General features: G+C 46.2%; 15 non-coding genes and 2 pseudogenes across 15 annotated transcripts in view; all 17 read right to left on the bottom strand.

The window, feature by feature from the left end:
• Window positions 1-71, bottom strand: part of LOC144069415 (5S ribosomal RNA) — a 119-nt gene extending 48 nt beyond the window's left edge. Inside the window, exon 1 of the ribosomal RNA XR_013298474.1 lies at window positions 1-71. This exon is cut by the window's left edge and continues 48 nt beyond it. This is a non-coding gene — a ribosomal RNA (5S ribosomal RNA).
• A 316-nt stretch (window positions 72-387) lies between these two features.
• On the bottom strand, window positions 388-506 carry LOC144069873 (5S ribosomal RNA). Its single transcript, XR_013298824.1, has one exon. It is a non-coding gene; the product is annotated as a 5S ribosomal RNA (ribosomal RNA).
• A 316-nt stretch (window positions 507-822) lies between these two features.
• On the bottom strand, window positions 823-941 carry LOC144069872 (5S ribosomal RNA). Its single transcript, XR_013298823.1, has one exon. It is a non-coding gene; the product is annotated as a 5S ribosomal RNA (ribosomal RNA).
• Window positions 942-1257: 316 nt separating this feature from the next.
• Window positions 1258-1376, bottom strand: LOC144069871 (5S ribosomal RNA). The gene has a single exon (XR_013298822.1). It is a non-coding gene; the product is annotated as a 5S ribosomal RNA (ribosomal RNA).
• Window positions 1377-1692: 316 nt separating this feature from the next.
• LOC144070123 (5S ribosomal RNA) lies at window positions 1693-1811 on the bottom strand. Its single transcript, XR_013299065.1, has one exon. It is a non-coding gene; the product is annotated as a 5S ribosomal RNA (ribosomal RNA).
• Window positions 1812-2127: 316 nt separating this feature from the next.
• LOC144069469 (5S ribosomal RNA) lies at window positions 2128-2246 on the bottom strand. Its single transcript, XR_013298528.1, has one exon. It is a non-coding gene; the product is annotated as a 5S ribosomal RNA (ribosomal RNA).
• A 316-nt stretch (window positions 2247-2562) lies between these two features.
• LOC144069778 (5S ribosomal RNA) lies at window positions 2563-2681 on the bottom strand (annotated as a pseudogene).
• A 316-nt stretch (window positions 2682-2997) lies between these two features.
• On the bottom strand, window positions 2998-3116 carry LOC144070156 (5S ribosomal RNA). The gene has a single exon (XR_013299096.1). It is a non-coding gene; the product is annotated as a 5S ribosomal RNA (ribosomal RNA).
• Window positions 3117-3432: 316 nt separating this feature from the next.
• Window positions 3433-3551, bottom strand: LOC144069870 (5S ribosomal RNA). Its single transcript, XR_013298821.1, has one exon. It is a non-coding gene; the product is annotated as a 5S ribosomal RNA (ribosomal RNA).
• Window positions 3552-3867: 316 nt separating this feature from the next.
• LOC144069867 (5S ribosomal RNA) lies at window positions 3868-3986 on the bottom strand. Its single transcript, XR_013298819.1, has one exon. It is a non-coding gene; the product is annotated as a 5S ribosomal RNA (ribosomal RNA).
• A 316-nt stretch (window positions 3987-4302) lies between these two features.
• LOC144069866 (5S ribosomal RNA) lies at window positions 4303-4421 on the bottom strand. The gene has a single exon (XR_013298818.1). It is a non-coding gene; the product is annotated as a 5S ribosomal RNA (ribosomal RNA).
• Window positions 4422-4737: 316 nt separating this feature from the next.
• Window positions 4738-4856, bottom strand: LOC144069684 (5S ribosomal RNA). The gene has a single exon (XR_013298731.1). It is a non-coding gene; the product is annotated as a 5S ribosomal RNA (ribosomal RNA).
• A 316-nt stretch (window positions 4857-5172) lies between these two features.
• On the bottom strand, window positions 5173-5291 carry LOC144069777 (5S ribosomal RNA; annotated as a pseudogene).
• Window positions 5292-5607: 316 nt separating this feature from the next.
• Window positions 5608-5726, bottom strand: LOC144070121 (5S ribosomal RNA). The gene has a single exon (XR_013299063.1). It is a non-coding gene; the product is annotated as a 5S ribosomal RNA (ribosomal RNA).
• Window positions 5727-6042: 316 nt separating this feature from the next.
• Window positions 6043-6161, bottom strand: LOC144069655 (5S ribosomal RNA). Its single transcript, XR_013298703.1, has one exon. It is a non-coding gene; the product is annotated as a 5S ribosomal RNA (ribosomal RNA).
• Window positions 6162-6477: 316 nt separating this feature from the next.
• On the bottom strand, window positions 6478-6596 carry LOC144069530 (5S ribosomal RNA). Its single transcript, XR_013298587.1, has one exon. It is a non-coding gene; the product is annotated as a 5S ribosomal RNA (ribosomal RNA).
• A 316-nt stretch (window positions 6597-6912) lies between these two features.
• Window positions 6913-7031, bottom strand: LOC144070031 (5S ribosomal RNA). The gene has a single exon (XR_013298977.1). It is a non-coding gene; the product is annotated as a 5S ribosomal RNA (ribosomal RNA).
• Window positions 7032-7500: the final 469 nt, after the last annotated feature.

Below are 7500 nucleotides of genomic sequence, written 5' to 3'. Positions count from 1 at the left end.
CCAGGCCCAAACCTACTTAGCTTCCGAGATCAGACGAGATCGGGCGTTTTCAGGGTAGTATGGCCGTGAGCAACATTGTCGCTGAACAAATCCCCTTTGGAAATCCGAACGGTCCATAGTCTTGCATGTGGATCTTGTATTTGGATATTTGGATCGGGTGTGGAGGGTGAGGGGTCCTCTTTGGAGAACCCTTCGTTAAAGGAGTCGACTTTGTTGCCGCTTGCTCCTCTTTTGCTTTATTACTTCTACAACTACGGGAATGAAGATTATCAGAAGGAGAGCTTCAATAAAATGTTGTGAGATGTGCAGAGGAGGGAAGTCTTTCATGATTTAGGAGGTCAAAAGGAGATGAACATCCATGAAATGTCGAAAATGGTTTTGACAAGATGCTTACAGCACCTGGTATTCCCAAGCGGTCTCCCATCCAGGTACTAACCAGGCCCAACCCTGCTTAGCTTCCGAGATCAGACGAGATCGGGCGTTTTCAGGGTAGTATGGCCGTGAGCAACAATGCCGCTGAACAAATCCCCTTTGGAAATCCGAACGGTCCATAGTCTTGCATGTGGATCGTGTATTTGGATATTTGGATCGGGTGTGGAGGGTGAGGGGTCCTCTTTGGAGAACCCTTCGTTAAAGGAGTCGACTTTGTTGCCGCTTGCTCTTCTTTTGCTTTATTACTTCTACAACTACGGGAATGAAGATTATCAGAAGGAGAGCTTCAATAAAATGTTGTGAGATGTGCAGAGGAGGGAAGTCTTTCATGATTTAGGAGGTCAAAAGGAGATGAACATCCATGAAATGTCGAAAATGGTTATGACAAGATGCTTACAGCACCTGGTATTCCCAAGCGGTCTCCCATCCAGGTACTAACCAGGCCCAACCCTGCTTAGCTTCCGAGATCAGACGAGATCGGGCGTTTTCAGGGTAGTATGGCCGTGAGCAACATTTTCGCTGAACAAATCCCCTTTGGAAATCCGAACGGTCCATAGTCTTGCATGTGGATCGTGTATTTGGATATTTGGATCGGGTGTGGAGGGTGAGGGGTCCTCTTTGGAGAACCCTTCGTTAAAGGAGTCGACTTTGTTGCCGCTTGCTCTTCTTTTGCTTTATTACTTCTACAACTACGGGAATGAAGATTATCAGAAGGAGAGCTTCAATAAAATGTTGTGAGATGTGCAGAGGAGGGAAGTCTTTCATGATTTAGGAGGTCAAAAGGAGATGAACATCCATGAAATGTCGAAAATGGTTTTGACAAGCTGCTTACAGCACCTGGTATTCCCAAGCGGTCTCCCATCCAGGTACTAACCAGGCCCAACCCTGCTTAGCTTCCGAGATCAGACGAGATCGGGCGTTTTCAGGGTAGTATGGCCGTGAGCAACATTGTCGCTGAACAAATCCCCTTTGGAAATCCGAACGGTCCATAGTCTGGCATGTGGATCGTGTATTTGGATATTTGGATCGGGTGTGGAGGGTGAGGGGTCCTCTTTGGAGAACCCTTCGTTAAAGGAGTCGACTTTGTTGCCGCTTGCTCTTCTTTTGCTTTATTACTTCTACAACTACGGGAATGAAGATTATCAGAAGGAGAGCTTCAATAAAATGTTGTGAGATGTGCAGAGGAGGGAAGTCTTTCATGATTTAGGAGGTCAAAAGGAGATGAACATCCATCAAATGTCGAAAATGGTTTTGACAAGTTGCTTACAGCACCTGGTATTCCCAAGCGGTCTCCCATCCAGGTACTAACCAGGCCCAACCCTGCTTAGCTTCCGAGATCAGACGAGATCGGGCGTTTTCAGGGTAGTATGTCCGTGAGCAACATTGTCGCTGAACAAATCCCCTTTGGAAATCCGAACGGTCCATAGTCTTGAATGTGGATCGTGTATTTGGATATTTGGATCGGGTGTGGAGGGTGAGGGGTCCTCTTTGGAGAACCCTTCGTTAAAGGAGTCGACTTTGTTGCCGCTTGCTCTTCTTTTGCTTTATTACTTCTACAACTACGGGAATGAAGATTATCAGAAGGAGAGCTTCAATAAAATGTTGTGAGATGTGCAGAGGAGGGAAGTCTTTCATGATTTTTTAGGTCATAAGGAGATGAACATCCATGAAATGTCGAAAATGGTTTTGACAAGATGCTTACAGCACCTGGTATTCCCAAGCGGTCTCCCCTCCAGGTAATAACCAGGCCCAACCCTGCTTAGCTTCCGAGATCAGACGAGATCGGGCGTTTTCAGGGTAGTATGGCCGTGAGCAACATTGTCGCTGAACAAATCCCCTTTGGAAATCCAAACGGTCCATAGTCTTGAATGTGGATCGTGTATTTGGATATTTGGATCGGGTGTGGAGGGTGAGGGGTCCTCTTTGGAGAACCCTTCGTTAAAGGAGTCGACTTTGTTGCCGCTTGCTCTTCTTTTGCTTTATTACTTCTACAACTACGGGAATGAAGATTATCAGAAGGAGAGCTTCAAGAAAATGTTGTGAGATGTGCAGAGGAGGGAAGTCTTTCATGATTTAGGAGGTCAAAAGGAGATGAACATCCATGAAATGTCGAAAATGGTTTTGACAAGATGCTTACAGCACCTGGTATTCCCAAGCGGTCTCCCATCCAGGAACTAAGCAGGCCCAACCCTGCTTAGCTTCTGAGATCAGACGAGAGCGGGCGTTTTCTGGGTAGTATGGCCGTGAGCAACATTGTCGCTGAACAAATCCCCTTTGGAAATCTGAACGGTCCATAGTCTTGCATGTGGATCGTGTATTTGGATATTTGGATCGGGTGTGGAGGGTGAGGGGTCCTCTTTGGAGAACCCTTCGTTAAAGGAGTCGACTTTGTTGCCGCTTGCTCTTCTTTTGCTTTATTACTTCTACAACTACGGGAATGAAGATTATCAGAAGGAGAGCTTCAATAAAATGTTGTGAGATGTGCAGAGGAGGGAAGTCTTTCATGATTTAGGAGGTCAAAAGGAGATGAACATCCATGAAATGTCGAAAATGGTTTTGACAAGATGCTTACAGCACCTGGTATTCCCAAGCGGTCTCCCATCCAGGTACTAACCAGGCCCAAACCTGCTTAGCTTCCGAGATCAGACGAGATCGGGCGTTTTCAGGGTAGTATGGCCGTGAGCAACATTGTTGCTGAACAAATCCCCTTTGGAAATCCGAACGGTCCATAGTCTTGCATGTGGATCGTGTATTTGGATATTTGGATCGGGTGTGGAGGGTGAGGGGTCCTCTTTGGAGAACCCTTCGTTAAAGGAGTCGACTTTGTTGCCGCTTGCTCTTCTTTTGCTTTATTACTTCTACAACTACGGGAATGAAGATTATCAGAAGGAGAGCTTCAATAAAATGTTGTGAGATGTGCAGAGGAGGGAAGTCTTTCATGATTTAGGAGGTCAAAAGGAGATGAACATCCATGAAATGTCGAAAATGGTTTTGACAAGATGCTTACAGCACCTGGTATTCCCAAGCGGTCTCCCATCCAGGTACTAACCAGGCCCAACCCTGCTTAGCTTCCGAGATCAGACGAGATCGGGCGTTTTCAGGGTAGTATGGCCGTGAGCAACATTGTCGCTGAACAAATCCCCTTTGGAAATCCGAACGGTCCATAGTCTTGCATGTGGATCGTGTATTTGGATATTTGGATCGGGTGTGGAAGGTGAGGGGTCCTCTTTGGAGAACCCTTTGTTAAAGGAGTCGACTTTGTTGCCGCTTGCTCTTCTTTTGCTTTATTACTTCTACAACTACGGGAATGAAGATTATCAGAAGGAGAGCTTCAATAAAATGTTGTGAGATGTGCAGAGGAGGGAAGTCTTTCATGATTTAGGAGGTCAAAAGGAGATGAACATCCATGAAATGTCGAAAATGGTTATGACAAGATGCTTACAGCACCTGGTATTCCCAAGCGGTCTCCCATCCAGGTACTAACCAGGCCCAACCCTGCTTAGCTTCCGAGATCAGACGAGATCGGGCGTTTTCAGGGTAGTATGGCCGTGAGCAACATTTTCGCTGAACAAATCCCCTTTGGAAATCCGAACGGTCCATAGTCTTGCATGTGGATCGTGTATTTGGATATTTGGATCGGGTGTGGAGGGTGAGGGGTCCTCTTTGGAGAACCCTTCGTTAAAGGAGTCGACTTTGTTGCCGCTTGCTCTTCTTTTGCTTTATTACTTCTACAACTACGGGAATGAAGATTATCAGAAGGAGAGCTTCAATAAAATGTTGTGAGATGTGCAGAGGAGGGAAGTCTTTCATGATTTAGGAGGTCAAAAGGAGATGAACATCCATGAAATGTCGAAAATGGTTTTGACAAGCTGCTTACAGCACCTGGTATTCCCAAGCGGTCTCCCATCCAGGTACTAACCAGGCCCAACCCTGCTTAGCTTCCGAGATCAGACGAGATCGGGCGTTTTCAGGGTAGTATGGCCGTGAGCAACATTGTCGCTGAACAAATCCCCTTTGGAAATCCGAACGGTCCATAGTCTGGCATGTGGATCGTGTATTTGGATATTTGGATCGGGTGTGGAGGGTGAGGGGTCCTCTTTGGAGAACCCTTCGTTAAAGGAGTCGACTTTGTTGCCGCTTGCTCTTCTTTTGCTTTATTACTTCTACAACTACGGGAATGAAGATTATCAGAAGGAGAGCTTCAATAAAATGTTGTGAGATGTGCAGAGGAGGGAAGTCTTTCATGATTTTTTAGGTCATAAGGAGATGAACATCCATGAAATGTCGAAAATGGTTTTGACAAGATGCTTACAGAACCTGGTATTCCCAAGCGGTCTCCCCTCCAGGTAATAACCAGGCCCAACCCTGCTTAGCTTCCGAGATCAGACGAGATCGGGCGTTTTCAGGGTAGTATGGCCGTGAGCAACATTGTCGCTGAACAAATCCTCTTTGGAAATCCAAACGGTCCATAGTCTTGAATGTGGATCGTGTATTTGGATATTTGGATCGGGTGTGGAGGGTGAGGGGTCCTCTTTGGAGAACCCTTCGTTAAAGGAGTCGACTTTGTTGCCGCTTGCTCTTCTTTTGCTTTATTACTTCTACAACTACGGGAATGAAGATTATCAGAAGGAGAGCTTCAAGAAAATGTTGTGAGATGTGCAGAGGAGGGAAGTCTTTCATGATTTAGGAGGTCAAAAGGAGATGAACATCCATGAAATGTCGAAAATGGTTTTGACAAGATGCTTACAGCACCTGGTATTCCCAAGCGGTCTCCCATCCAGGAACTAAGCAGGCCCAACCCTGCTTAGCTTCTGAGATCAGACGAGAGCGGGCGTTTTCTGGGTAGTATGGCCGTGAGCAACATTGTCGCTGAACAAATCCCCTTTGGAAATCTGAACGGTCCATAGTCTTGCATGTGGATCGTGTATTTGGATATTTGGATCCGGTGTGGAGGGTGAGTGGTCCTCTTTGGAGAACCCTTCGTTAAAGGAGTCGACTTTGTTGCCGCTTGCTCTTCTTTTGCTTTATTACTTCTACAACTACGGGAATGAACATTATCAGAAGGAGAGCTTCAATAAAATGTTGTGAGATGTGCAGAGGAGGGAAGTCTTTCATGATTTAGGAGGTCAAAAGGAGATGAACATCCATGAAATGTCGAAAATGGTTTTGACAAGATGCTTACAGCACTTGGTATTCCCAAGCGGTCTCCCATCCAGGTACTAACCAGGCCCAACCCTGCTTAGCTTCCGAGATCAGACGAGATCGGGCGTTTTCAGGGTAGTATGGCCGTGAGCAACATTGTTGCTGAACAAATCCCCTTTGGAAATCCGAACGGTCCATAGTCTTGCATGTGGATCGTGTATTTGGATATTTGGATCCGGTGTGGAGGGAGAGTGGTCCTCTTTGGAGAACCCTTCGTTAAAGGAGTCGACTTTGTTGCCGCTTGCTCTTCTTTTGCTTTATTACTTCTACAACTATGGGAATGAACATTATCAGAAGGAGAGCTTCAATAAAATGTTGTGAGATGTGCAGAGGAGGGAAGTCTTTCATGATTTAGGAGGTCAAAAGGAGATGAACATCCATGAAATGTCGAAAATGGTTTTGACAAGATGCTTACAGGACCTGGTATTTCCAAGCAGTCTCCCATCCAGGTACTAACCAGGCCCAACCCTGCTTAGCTTCCGAGATCAGACGAGATCGGGCGTTTTCAGGGTAGTATGGCCGTGAGCAACATTGTCGCTGAACAAATCCCCTTTGGAAATCCGAACGGTCCATAGTCTTGCATGTGGATCGTGTATTTGGATATTTGGATCGGGTGTGGAGGGTGAGGGGTCCTCTTTGGAGAACCCTTCGTTAAAGGAGTCGACTTTGTTGCCGCTTGCTCTTCTTTTGCTTTATTACTTCTACAACTACGGGAATGAAGATTATCAGAAGGAGAGCTTCAATAAAATGTTGTGAGATGTGCAGAGGCGGGAAGTCTTTCATGATTTAGGAGATCAAAAGGAGATGAACATCCATGAAATGTCGAAAATGGTTTTGACAAGATGCTTACAGCACCTGGTATTCCCAAGCGGTCTCCCATCCAGGTACTAACCAGGCCCAACCCTGCTTAGCTTCCGAGATCAGACGAGAGCGGGAGTTTTCTGGGTAGTATGGCCGTGAGCAACTTTGTCGCTGAACAAATCCCCTTTGGAAATCCGAACGGTCCATAGTCTTGCATGTGGATCGTGTATTTGGATATTTGGATCGGGTGTGGAGAGTGAGGGGTCCTCTTTGGAGAACCCTTCGTTATAGGAGTCGACTTTGTTGCCGCTTGCTCTTCTTTTGCTTTATTACTTCTACAACTACGGGAATGAAGATTATCAGAAGGAGAGCTTCAATAAAATGTTGTGAGATGTGCAGAGGAGGGAAGTCTTTCATGATTTAGGAGGTCAAAAGGAGATGAACATCCATGAAATGTCGAAAATGGTTTTGACAAGATGCTTACAGCACCTGGTATTCCCAAGCAGTCTCCCATCCAGGTACTAACCAGGCCCAACCCTGCTTAGCTTCCGAGATCAGACGAGATCGGGCGTTTTCAGGGTAGTATGGCCGTGAGCAACATTGCCGCTGAACAAATCCCCTTTGGAAATCCGAACGGTCCATAGTCTTGCATGTGGATCGTGTATTTGGATATTTGGATCGGGTGTGGAGGGTGAGGGGTCCTCTTTGGAGAACCCTTCGTTATAGGAGTCGACTTTGTTGCCGCTTGCTCTTCTTTTGCTTTATTACTTCTACAACTACGGGAATGAAGATTATCAGAAGGAGAGCTTCAATAAAATGTTGTGAGATGTGCAGAGGAGGGAAGTCTTTCATGATTTGGGAGGTCAAAAGGAGATGAACATCCCTGAAATGTCGAAAATGGTTTTGACAAGATGCTTACAGCACCTGGTATTCCCAAGCGGTCTCCCGTCCAGGTACTAACCAGGCCCAACATTTGGATCCGGTGTGGAGGGTGAGGGGTCCTCTTTGGAGAACCCTTCGTTAAAGGAGTTGACTTTGTTGCCGCTTGCTCTTCTTTTGCTTTAT

Source organism: Stigmatopora argus, chromosome 24, assembly GCF_051989625.1.
Source record: "Stigmatopora argus isolate UIUO_Sarg chromosome 24, RoL_Sarg_1.0, whole genome shotgun sequence".
In the NCBI taxonomy this organism is placed as follows: domain Eukaryota; kingdom Metazoa; phylum Chordata; class Actinopteri; order Syngnathiformes; family Syngnathidae; genus Stigmatopora; species Stigmatopora argus.
The sequence above is the reverse complement of the archived record's forward strand: the minus strand, read 5'-3'. Positions and strand labels throughout refer to the sequence as shown.